This window comes from Rattus norvegicus, chromosome 7, assembly GCF_036323735.1.
Source record: "Rattus norvegicus strain BN/NHsdMcwi chromosome 7, GRCr8, whole genome shotgun sequence".
NCBI lineage: Eukaryota > Metazoa > Chordata > Mammalia > Rodentia > Muridae > Rattus > Rattus norvegicus.
The window spans coordinates 31,184,055-31,197,376 of NC_086025.1; the positions used below are offsets into that span (position 1 = coordinate 31,184,055).

Sequence of the window (13,322 nt, forward strand, 5' to 3'; positions counted from 1 at the left end):
TTGTGTTCAACCAAATCACCATGTTACAAAAATAGCAAGCTGCCATAATAAAAAATAAGGCTCCTCTATCCAGCACCAGATAGCATCATTTTACTTTCAAGCCTAGAAATTGCACACTTGTATATAAACCAATCGAAGATGAGGATTGAGAGTTCATCTTGGTGGATTTTTCCTTTGATGAATATGAAGTGTCCTTCCTTATCTTTTTTGATGACTTTTAATTGAAAATTGATTTTATTTGATATTAGAATGGCTACTCCAGCTTGCTTCTTCTGACCATTTGCTTGGAGAGTTGTTTTCCAGCCTTTCACTCTGAGGTAGTGTCTGTCTTTGTCTCTGAGGTGTGTTTCCTGTAGGCAGCAGAATGCAGGGTCCTCATTGCGTATTCAGTTTGTTAATCTATATCTTTTTATTGGGGAGTTGAGGCCATTGATGTTGAGAGATATTAAGGAATAGTGATTATTGCTTCCTGTTATATTCATATTTGGATGTGAGGTTATGTTTGTGTGCTTTCATTCTCTTTGTTTTGTTGCCAAGACAATTAGTTTCTTGCTTCTTCTAGGGTATAGCTTGCCTCCTTATGTTGGGCTTTACCCTTTATTATCCTTTGTAGTGCTGGATTTGTAGAAAGATATTGTGTAAATTTGGTTTTGTCATGGAATATCTTGGTTTCTCCATCTATGTTAATTGAGAGTTTTGCAGGATACAGTAACCTGGGCTGGCATTTGTGTTCTCTTAGGGTCTGTATGACATCTGCCCAGGATCTTCTGGCCTTCATAGTTTCTGGCGAAAAGTCTGGTGTGATTCTGATAGGTCTGCCTTTATATGTTACTTGACCTTTTTCCCTTACTGCTTTTAATATTCTTTCTTTATTTTGTGCGTTTGGTGTTTTGACTATTATGTGACGGGAGGTGTTTCTTTTCTGGTCCAATGTATTTGGAGTTCTGTAGGCTTCTTGTATGCCTATGGGTATCTCTTTTTTTAGGTTAGGGAAGTTTTCTTCTATGATTTTGTTGAAGATATTTACTGGTCCTTTGAGCTGGGAGTCTTCACTCTCTTCTATACCTATTATCCTTAGGTTTGATCTTCTCATTGAGTCCTGGATTTCCTGTATGTTTCGGACCAGTAGCTTTTTCCGCTTTACATTATCTTTGACAGTTGAGTCAATGATTTCTATGGAATCTTCTGCTCCTGAGATTCTCTCTTCCATCTCTTGTATTCTGTTGGTGAAGCTTGTATCTACAGCTCCTTGTCTTTTCTTTTGATTTTCTATGTCCAGGGTTGTTTCCATGTGTTCTTTCTTGATTGCTTCTATTTCCATTTTTAATTCCTTCAACTGTTTGATTGTGTTTTCCTGGAATTCTTTCAGGGATTTTTGCGATTCCTCTCTGTAGGCTTCTACTTGTTCTCTAAGGGAGTTCTTTATGTCTTTCTTGAAGTCCTCCAGCATCATGATCAAATATGATTTTGAAACTAGATCTTGCTTTTCTGGTGTGTTTGGATATTCCATGTTTGTTTTGGTGGGAGAATTGGGCTCCGATGATGGCATGTAGTCTTGGTTTCTGTTGCTTGTGTTCCTGCGCTTGCTTCTCGCCATCAGATTATCTCTAGTGTTACTTTGTTCTGCTATTTCTGACAGTGGCTAGACTGTCCTATAAGCCTGTGTGTCAGGAGTGCTGTTGACCTGTTTTCCTGTTTTCTTTCAGCCAGTTATGGGGACAGAGTGTTCTGCTTTCGGGCGTGTAGTTTTTCCTCTCTATAGGTCTTCAGCTGTTCCTGTGGGCCTGTGTCTTGAGTTCACCAGGCAGGTTTCTTGCAGGGGAGAAGTTGGTCCTACCTGCGGTTCCAAGGCTCAAGTTTGCTCGTGGGGTACTGCCTAAGTCCTCTCCGCGGCGGCAGCAACCGGGAAGATCTGCGCCGCTCTTTCCGGGAGCCTCCGTGCACCAGGGTTCCAGATGACGTTTGGTGTTTTCCTCTGGCGTCTGGATGTGCACAGAGTGCAGTCTCTTCTGGTTTCCCAGGCGTGTCCGCCTCTCTGAAGGTTTAGCTCTCCCTCCCACGGGATTTGGGTGCAGAGAACTGTTTATCCGGTCTGTTTCCTTCAGGTTCCGGCGGTGTCTCAGGCGCAGGGGTCCTGCCGCTCCTGGGCCCTCCCCTACGGGAACCCAGAGGCCTTATACAGTTGCCTCTTGGGCCAGGGATGTGGGCAGGGGTGGGCAGTGTTGGTGGTCTCCTCCACCCTGCAGCCTCAGGAGTGTCCACCTGATCAGGCGGTGAGGTCTCTCTCCCACGGGGTTTGGGAGCAGAGAGCTGCTGCGGGCCGGGATCCGAGGGCATGTTATCCTATTTTTATCTGGATATGTTTTCACTGGATAATTATTTTGACATTTATGCACTTCTTATTCCCGAGTGATATCCCATTATATAAATAATACAGTTTGTCTGTTTACCTCGTGATGGATTTGTGTTTAACTCTCAAAGCTGTTTTGAATAGTTATGTAAATTTTTATAGGGATGCATGCTTTCATTTCTTATGTATGAATACCTATAAATGTATTGGCCGGATTATATAGTAAGAATAGGGTATGTGTTCATGTATGCGTGTGTGTGTGTGTGTGTGTGTGTGTGTGTGTGTGTGTGTGTGTGTATGTGTATGTGTATTTGTGTGTGCATGTATGAGAGTATGTGGTGAGATGAGATCAACGTCTAGAGCTTCACTTAAGGAGCCATTCCCCTTGTCTTTAAAGACGATTTTTCTCGTTAGTCTAATGTTCGTATAGGATTATATTTTGGTGTTATGGGTCAAAGAAATCTTTATGTTCATTTTGAGTCCATTTTTGTGTGAATGAGTTTAAATTATATGTCATACAAAAGTAAAAGAATAAATAGCGATTATTAGAGAGAACCAACAGATAGACAGCCAAACATCAAATTGGGCACTCACAGATCCCACAGAAATGGCTGGAGTAGCCTGATTGACAGATCAAACAAAAGGTAACATCACTAAATTGGGGATCTATGATCATATACTAGAGTCTGACAGGGAAGCGCTGTTAAGGCAGTTATTTGTCGGTCGTGGTTGAGTACATGGGCAGAGCAGGCCTTCCCCTTTGCCAAGGCTTCTAAACAAGTATTAGATATGTAACATCATCAAATTGGTACTTACAAACAAATATCCAGCAGAATCCAACTGGGAAAACTGAGGAAATCCTGGGGGTCTATTTTTGCCCTCTCTATGGATGACGAGCTTTCCATGGCTGAACTTTGAGCTTTCTGTTCCCACTGCAATGTCTAAAAAAAAGAAAAAAAAATGCTAAATGTAAAGTACTTTGTCTGGCAGTGGAGCAGGCGGCATTGTGAAAAGAATGATTCAAATCAATAAACAGATAAGGGCTGGCAAGATGGCTTAGCAGGTACAAGTGTTAGACATCCAAGCCTGATGACCTGAGCTTGAGCGTGGAACTCACATGAAAAGTTGGACCTGGTGCGTGTCTGCAGTCCATCACTCCTGGGGAAGTGAAGGGTGCAATGAGACTTGCCCAGACATTACAGACTAGATAGGTCGCCTAGAGTACACAGGGCAAAAGCAGAAGCAAGAGAGACCTTGCCACAAAGTGGAAGGCAGGCACAAACTACTCACTGTAGCACATGCACCCTATACTTTAAGGAAATCAGCAGGAGTGAGACTTTGCTGCAAATAGGAGTGGACGATAAGTTATGTACTACGAAATGAGAGAACTGATTTTTAAAGGAAAACAGCTAGAAAATACGAAGCTAGTGAGTTGATTTGGGGAGCTAATTCTTTTTTATCCATTCTAGGTTCATGACAGGCCTTCCCTCCATACCAAAAGGAAACATAATAAATCAAGTTTGTTCCCTTCCCCTTTTATGATTCTAGGGGATTGAACCTAGAGCTCCGTACATGATAGGCAAGAAGTGTACCACCAAGCTGTATTCCCATGCCCAGTACACCTTTTATGTGACATGGAACCTTGAGAAATAAAGAGCGAAATTAAACAGGGAAACCATGTATTTATATAGTTATGTAGAAGTATGGCTGAAGGACATGGTATATTCTAATGCAGGAAGCCAAGAGGGGTTTGGCCAGGTTAGTTAGCACAGGTTCTTCTTGATGCCTCTGTCCCCATTCTTCCATTCCGATATAGGCACGGTCCCTGTTGACCTCGTCCCTCTTATGACCTTCCTATAGGAAGTCAGATCATTGTTTTCGCCAATCTTAGTTAATTTTTCTCTTGCTGTGAAAAGACACAATGACCAAAAGCTACTTAAAAGAATTTCTTTGGCCTATAGTTCCAGAGGGCTAAGAGTCCATCATAGCAGGGAGGCATGATGGCCGCAGCAGTAGGAAGCTGAAAAATCACATCCTAACCTGAAGTGGGGAGCAGAGAGAACAAATTGGAATAGGGCAAGGTACAAACTCTTTAAAACCCAGTGACACACTTCTTCAGTAGAACTGTACCAGCTAAACCTTTCCAAACAGCACCCCCCACTGTGAACCAATGGTTGGAGTACCCAAACTCATGGAGGCGTTCTCTTTCAAACCACAATCTGAAAGAGTATGTGGGGAAAATGGTGTGGGAGGGGGTCATAAACCTCTTGGCTTCTGCTGTTTCACTGTCAGAGTACAGAGTTTTGTCGTAGTGAGTTACCCAGTCCCGTCATTGTAGATGGGCCATATGACTAGAGCTGGAGGTATGTACTAAAAGAGACATTTAGAAACTTGGGTGTATCCTCTAGCTCAAACAAGCAGTGAATGAGCTATGAGAAAGGCAGTGAACTTTTGTTATGGGATGGTACTGTGGACGAGATGCTCAGCATGGTGAGTGAAGGGGAGGGAAAACCCATGAGAGAGTGAGATGGTCAGAGAATGGGAGCTGATTGTGACATGGAACTGCAGAGAGAAGCACAGACTTGAAACATCGCTAAGATGTGTGCATACAAAATGAAGCAAGTTATGCTAAGTACACACAGTGTCCAGCACATTTTATTTTCACTTTTGGTTTTGAAGACAAAGTCTCATTATGCAGACCAGGTTGACTTTGAATTCAGATCTGCCTGTCTCTGCCTCTGGAGTATTAGGATGAAAGGTGTTATGTCACCATGCCCAGCCTCTTAGTATATTTCAGAACAGTAAATACTGCATGAAAGGTCATTGTAAATTCCCCTCTTAATTATTGCTCCAATCAAGTTGGAAATGCTTTCATGTATTAAAGACAATGTTTTTAATTGGCAAGAAAAAAGTAATGTTTTATTTTTATAGTTTATAAGCCATGCATTACTATTTTTATGTAAAAAAAAGTACTAATGTAGAATTTTGGCCTGAATTATAAAAGTGATTTTTTTATATTATTTAAAAATTTAGGGGCTGGAGGTTTAGCTCAGTGGTAGAGCGCTTGCCTAGGAAGCACAAGGCACTGGGTTCGGTCCCCAGCTCCGAAAAAAAGACCAAAAAAAAAAAATTTAATTCTGCTAATACTGTTGTCAAGTGCAGTGCCTTATATTTATAATGTTATAAAGTACTTACTATGTTTACCTTATGTTAAGACTTCTTTAGAGTTTTTGCCTTTCAAGTTTCCAAATGGATTATTGTATATGGCCAAGCCACCTCAGTTCTATGGTCTTGGTATTGCTTATTTTCTAAGCCATCCTTATATTTCTGTTATAAAATTTGTATAATTTGAAAAGTTTTACCACAAGGTGTCATTGTAACCTATAAAAAGAATTTTCCTTGTAAACACATGTAACATCAGCTGTACAATTTTTATATTTCTTTGTTTTAAAAAACATTTTTATTTCATATCTATTTACTAATTTTTAGATTTTTAAGATATAATCATGTGTAGTGTTTTTGTAATAAAAGGAAAAATAAAGTAGCTCATGTTCTTGGGTCGTTACATTTTTGTGCAAACATATGCTTTCCACCCACAGATTTCTGAAGAGTGTGTTGCTATAGAGATGGTTTGTTTGAAAGAAAGAATAAGGAGGAACAGCAGCAGGTGGACATTTAAGGAACAAAATACACATTTTCAAGTCTTTGTTCCTGACAGAGCCAGGTTTAGAGTTTGCCCTTCTTATAAAATTCCTTTGGAAGAAAGGTGGATTCTGAGTATTTTACTGTGGTGGTATTTAACCAAAATGCTTTTGCAAAACTTACTATGCTTGATTTTTTTTCATTCATTGATTTTTTTTTTTTAGTATTTTTTTTTATCTTGTGTGTGTTGAGTAGGCGTGTGTGTCCATGTGGTATGTATGCTATTATGCACATCTATCTGGAGGTTAGAGATTGACATCCGGGGTTGAAGCAGAGTCTCAACGTGGAGCTCATTGATTGACCCAGCTGGCCGGTCAGCAGACCTCAGGAATCTTCCTGTCTCTGTCTCCCCAGGTCTGAGGTTACCAGCAATGCTACCACTCCTAGTTTTTTATGTGAGGGCAGGCTGTCTGGACTCAGGTTTTCATGTTTCTCTGGTAAGCACTTTACTGCCTATGCTATCTCTTATAGGATTAAATTTTTCAATGACCCACTTTTAATGATGGTTCTTAAATGCCTTGACCTCCCTTCTAGCCCACCACCCACCAGAGGTAGTGGAAAAGAAAGGTTATATGGTATGGGACTTGTTTAGAAATTGTTCTTGGGGGTTGGGGATTTAGCTCAGTGGTAGAGCGCTTGCCTAGCAAGCGCAAGGCCCTGGGTTTGGTCCCCAGCTCCGAAGGAAAAAAAAAAAAGAAATTGTTCCTGGAGCGACTCCCATTTGCTTTGTCAGGTAATCAGCAGTTCAGTTTGCAGGTCAGCAGTGGCAGCTCGATCCACTCGCAAACACTTCACGAGTACACCAGCGGTCCAGTTTGGTAGTGTTGGGATAGCAAACACAAATCAGTAGCAGTGTTACGACCTAGCAGACACAGCCAGGCTTCAGCCGATTTGCACAAGTCATCAGGAACGGCCAGGACCACCAGGGACAGATGCCAGAAGTTCTTTGCCATACTTCTCTCAACAAGCAAAAATCAGCAAAGATGTGAGACCAAGACGTGTTGCAAAGCTAGCTATGCAAGCAAGCCAAGCCCTGGTCACTGTCTGCTGAGTACTATTTATACTCCATCCAAACATTGTGTGTTCTCCATGAGCCTTGACTCACCAAGTAGTCTGCCTTAGCAAAACTCCTTGTGAGTCTGTATCAGCTGACATCATTCTCTGCTAATTGGCCCAAGACTGTAGAAGTGACAAGAAGCCGGAGGAACGTCTTGAAGTTTTTTGGTGTGTTTCTCTCTTTGGAGTAATGACAAATGGAGCTCAACAACACATGTGAGGTGAACCAATACATGTATGTCGTTAGCCAAGAATCCTTTATATCTCTTATCCTTTTACGTGCTTGCTTTAGCAAAACCTTTCACCTGTGTCCACTTCAGCAAAAACATTCCTCCCAGCAAAACACCATCTGCCACAACTGACTTTCCAAAGAACCCTTAAGTTTCCACTTTAATCTCTTAACATTAACATGAGCTTTTATTGTGTCTGGAGAAAAGGGTATCAATTTGTGTCAGCTCCTTTTCCTCTGTCTCCATATTCAGGACTATTTTCCAAACCACTTGTCACTGTAACCACAGGTCAGGCCTCATCAGTTTTCTGTACATCTGTGCTCTTTTATTCCTTTTGACTCCTCAGTTTGGAAAGACTTCCACATATGGAAATATCTTTCCTAATTACCTTTTTGAAGAGTACAAATCTGAACCTACCCTGGGTTCCCTCATCTATCTACTGCTTAAAATCTTCCATTGACTCTAATAATGGACAGTAATAAGCTGTGGTTTTCTACACATAATCCTTAAGGCTTTGCCCTACTTGTCCAGGCAGTAGCCACGCTGATGTTCTCTTCATTTCTGTGTTTTGTACCTTGATATTTTTATATTTTGCATCTCTACCTTGATTTTAGTTTCAAACTATTTAGTGTGGTTCTGCCCTCTCTGCCCTCATACTACCTCCATATATGTTTATTAAGACTTTCTGAATTAAGGTTTTGAAAAGTCAACATATGCGAAAGTCCAAAGATGATTTGATGGTATTTTTTTCCGTCTTGATTAGTCTGCAGTTGCTGTTAATGTGTTGTGATGGTTTGAATGAGAATGGCCTCCAGACCCTCATGTTTAAATACGTGGTCCTCAGTTGCTAGAACTGTTTGGGAAAGGTTAGGGGGTGTGATCTTGTTGGAAGGTAGGAGGTGTGTCACAGGGGCTGGGACTCTGAAGTTTGAAAAGCCCTCACCATTCCCATATAGCTTTCTTTGCCTTCTACTTATGGGTAAGACTGTAAGCTCACAGCTACTGCTTCAGTTTTGTGACTGCCTGCCTGTCTCACTGCCACGATTGTCTCTGAAATTGTAAGCCCCAATAAACTCTTCCATAGGTTGCCTTCATCGTCGTCTTATTACGGGAATAAAGTACATGCACATTTGTTAGCTTCCGATCTTGATTTAAAAAACAAAAACAACCCAGAGATAGTTAGCTTTCAAAGAGAAAAGCTTTATTTATTTTTTTGTTGTTGTTATAGTTTGGAGTTTCTAGGCTACAGTTGGGCAGATCTACTTGGACCTTTGTCCAATGGCAGTGATGGGTAGTGGGTGACATAGCAAATGTGTCAAGGAGAGAAGGGGCTGGAACAGTTGTATAATTCTCCTTAGCGCCATCTCCCGATGACCTAAGGACTCCCATAAAGATGTGAAGGAACAGTAGGCAGTCTTTGTATTCTAGCCACATGACATGGGACTGAGCAGATAACTTTGTACCTCTCAGTACTTCTGCTCTGGGAGGTCCTTTAACATGATCACCCGTGGGGGACATTCAGCATCTAATCGGTAGCTAACATGTTCACTTCACTGACCACTATTACTTCTTTGAGGACTAGGTGTTCTTTTAATTTTATCTTTACCTGACAAAATATCTGGCATAAAATAGCCACTTAAAAATTACCCTGTAGTCTTGTGACTATGGGCCAGCTCTTCCTTGCTAAGGACCTGGCTTGAGTTTATAGTCCACATATTCTGGTATATCCCTCAAACTTTTATTGTAAGTAGACCAGTCAGTACATGTGGTGTCACTATATAACTATTGCTGGATTAATGTGTGTTTTAAAAAGGTAAAACGGTTTCTTTGTTTTAGTTAACCTTTCTATTGAAGATGACCTTTACCTCATTTATGGCTATACATTTTTAAAAATATTTTTTGACAATTCTAAAGGATGTTTATATCAATTAAAATACAAATATAAATTTTTCATCGTAAAGTTTTCAAACTATGTTGTATAGCTCAGAGATAATTACATCAGGATTTACTTAAAGAATGTATTTCAGCATACATTGGATCTTTGGGTAACGTTTTTTGTGTTAGCAATGTGGTGGGATTGTAACAGATCAGACCACAGGGACTACTGGCTTATAATCTCCCATGTTACACATCACAGAGCCTATACTGAGGAACTTTGAAATGAATTTGAAGTATGATTTTGTTTAGAGTCATCTTTGCATTTTGAATCACAATGTTAGGCTTATAATTAATTACAAAGAAGCTTTTGAATTTGACTGGCTACAGTATCTTACCAGAATTTTATTAGAGTTAAGTTGTACAGCAAGTAGATTGTAGCAGTGTGATTGTGAGAAAATAATAACATTGTAATTCAGTGTTTGGTGGTTGATTGCTAACCACTCAAATACATATCTTCTTCCTTTCCTCCTTTCCTGACTTCCCCTGTTTTTCTCTAAATCATAATTATTGAGCTTGGCATGTTGCCAGGGCTCTGAAGGGTCTGCTCCCAGCTGCACTTCAGGTTCTGGCAAAGTGTCAAAATGTGACATTTATTCACTATACAAAACAAGGGATGGCCAGCCAACAGCCTGTAGAGTGCCTAGTGCAGAGTTGTCTTTGGATTTTGAATAAATTTCTAATTTCTGTTTATAAGTGAAGTAAATGCCCAATGAAGGTTATCACTAGACTTTTTAATATTTTGAAAACCAACAAAAACAACATTCACTTTGGGGGAATGAAATATTTAAAGTATTGTTTTGAAATGTTCAAAGGCATAGAGCATGTGCTTTTTAATGAAATGTTTTTGGAAGCTTTCCATAAGCATCAGCAGCTGTGCTTTTTGAATGTCTTGAATTGCCACACTTTGGGCAGAGCTGGAGTATTCACTGCTTTAAAAAACTGAATGCCTGTGTAGGAGAAGATGTAATATGTAGGCTATAGATCTGGGGTCAGTCAAAAGTGGTCATAAGGACGTGTGTGTGTGTGTGTGTGTGTGTGTGTGTGTGTGTGTGTGTGTGTGTGTGTTTATGGAAGTGTTTGGCTAAAAATTGGTGTTAGTAGAACTGCCTTTCAAAGACATCCTGTAGCTACTAAATCACTAAGGGCTTAAAGATGTGTTACTTTTTCTTGTTATGGCTTGAATATGCTTGTTTTGTGCCTATTTTAAAAGAATCTTTAAAATTATGTGTATGAATGTTGCTTGCCATGTATATATGTGAACTACACGTACGGTGCCTGCAGAGGCCAGAAGAGGGCATTGGGTTTTCTGGAACTGGAGTTGATTGTTAGCCATCACGTGAGTGCTGCAAGCTGAGTCTGGGTTCTCTTAAAAACAACTTGCAGTGTGTGATCTTAACTGCTGGACCCTCCCTCTCTCCAGCTTCTGAATTATGTACTTAAAAGTTTGCATAATGAATATATTTAGTTGGTAAATATAGATGTCTGTCCATGTATGTGTGTCTGTTTTGAGTGTCTATTAAATGGATAGTTATGTGAGTCACTGTTTGAAATTAAAGATATGTGACTAGTCAATTTAAAATTATAGTAAAGATTTTGAGTTTTAATAAAAAAAATTAGGAATAAATAGAAAGTTGGTGTTTTAGTGATCTGTGTTGAAACACAGTTCATGAATGAAGCTGTGTGAGGAGATTCTGAGAGCTTGTGAAGAAACTCCAAGTAAGCAAGAAAAACGTCTTGTTGGAATGTGCTTCTGCGCTCCTCCCAGGTGTAATAAACAGGAGGGGGTTTACCATCATCTTATCCAGTATTCAGAATGGCATTTCTGAACATGAGTTATTCTTGTGATTGTGTACAACCTAAACTCATGTGACCTGACTCTTGTGTTCACTTGTATACTACTCAAGTGAACTTTGCTTGTAATGACTTTGTCTAACCCTCAGAGCATAAATTGTCTGATGCCTTGAATAAAGATGGCTATTGCATAAGACTTTATTTAGTAGGCCACATTTTTAGACTTCACTCTCCCAGGTTCATGCAGCCAATTAGAGTGGTAACAACTTGTACTTGTTATGCAAATTACTCTATTAAAATATTCCAGATTTTATTCCTTTTTGGTTTAAGAGATTAGACCTGTGAAATGAGATTGTTGCCAGGACGCTAGGAGAGAATATTTTCTTTGCCTCTTTCAGCTTTTATGGCTCCAGACATTTCTTGTTTTATGACTAACCTTTGTTTCATCTTCTACAACCTCAAACTTCCTCTTTCTTTCTTTTTTTTCCTTTTTCTTTTTTTAAATTGCATTTTTAAAATTTACATTTCAAATGTCATCCCCTTCCCCAGTTTCCCACCCAGAAACCCCCTATCCCATCTCCCCTCCCCCTTCTTCTATGATGGTATTCCCCCTCCTCACCCACCCACCCCTTCCCACCTCCCTGCCCTGACATTCCCCTACACTCGGGGTTGGGGGGGCAGCCTTGGCAGGACCAAGGACTTTTCCTCCCATTGGTGCCCAACAAGGCCATCCTTTGCTACATATGCAGCTGGAGCCATGGGTCTGTCCATGTGTACTCTTTGGATGGTGGTTTAGTCCCTGGGAGCTCTGATTGTTTGGTATTGTTTTTCTTATGGGGTTGCAAACCCCTTCAGTTCCTTCAGTCTTTCTCTAACTCCTCCACTGGGGACCCCATTCTCAGTTCAATGATTGGCTTGGAGCATTCACCTCTGTATTTGTCATGCTCTGGCAGAGCCTCAAAGGAGACAGCTATATCAGGCTCCTGTCAGCATGCACTTCTTGGCATCAGCAATTGTCTGAGTTTGGTGGCTGTATGTGTATGGGTTGCATCCTCAGGTGGATCAGTCTCTGCTCCAAACTTTGTCTCCATATCTCCTCTTGTGAATACTTTTGTTCCCCCTTTTAAGAAAGACTGAAGCACCCACACTTTGGTCATCCTTCTTCGAAACTCCCTCTTTCTTCTCTGAAAGGTATACTACTAGTGGTGGCGCACGCCTTTAATCCCAGCACTAGGGAGGCAGAAGCAGGCAGATCTCTGAGTTTAAGGCCACCCTGGTTTACAGAAGAAACCTTGCCATGAATGAATGTATAAACATGATTATATTTAAGACCAACCTATATAATCTAGAGTTAGTTTATCCTGTTTGAATACTTTCGTACATATTCATAGCACACAGAAATTGGATAACTTTTAGGAAACTAGCATTCAGTTTACAAATAGTCTGGAAGCCATGATGAGATGAGAAAAATGAGTTAAGATTAAATTGACATTGAGTGGGTGGCCATACCATTTGTTTACTTTGTGGTTTTATGATCTTAATATAGGCTTCTGGTTGTTGTAGGTGTTGAGACTGTTTATATAGATATTTCTTGCTATGGAGGGAGTGAAACTGCATGTTATACTTACTAATAATCTAGTATACAGAAAATTAAATATGTTGGTAGAGTTAGTACTTCATTGAAGAAGTAATGCATTACTGAGCTTTTATATTTTCTTTTTCGAGAGAGTTTTAGTGTGTTGCTTAGACTGGTTTCCAACCTGCATTTATGGGTGATGATGATGTTCTCCTTCAGCCGGCGCATGCTGGGCTGACTCACTTTACTGCTTTTACAGTGAATTCACCAGGTCAGATACAGAGTGCTGAGAAAGGCTTCCTTGGAAATGAAGTTAGTATTTGCAAGTGAATGGGAATGTGTGCTTATGTAAGTCATTAATGTACTGAGAAGTTTTAAATCTGGGCTTTTACCTCCTAAAATATATTTATCTAGTGCTCATTTTACCATTTATTTTTTTACTTTGTTCTTAAAGATCTTTTCATAGATTTAAAAGATTTATGATAGGTTATTAAATATGTAAAAAAGTACTTAAGGGAACTTCAGATTAAAACTACAATGAGATAACACTTTATACTCTCCAAAATGGCTAAAATTAGATTTGCAGCCCCAACTGTTGGCAAAAATGTCAGGAAGCAGAACTTGCTCTCATATGCTGTTGGTTGAATAGAAAATGGCACAACTACCTTAGGAAAGGGTT

General features: G+C 40.1%; 1 protein-coding gene across 20 annotated transcripts in view; it reads left to right on the forward strand.

Moving 5' to 3' along the window:
* Positions 1-13,322, forward strand: part of Cep83 (centrosomal protein 83) — a 109,316-nt gene that overhangs the window by 16,857 nt on the left and 79,137 nt on the right. Inside the window, exon 1 of one of the 20 annotated variants that reach the window (XM_063264028.1) lies at positions 6,388-6,489. The exons of the other annotated variants lie outside the window; for them this stretch is intronic. The gene's annotated coding sequence lies outside the window, so the exon portion shown is untranslated. Of the gene's footprint in view, positions 1-6,387; positions 6,490-13,322 lie in introns of those variants that run through there. 20 annotated transcript variants of the gene reach the window in all.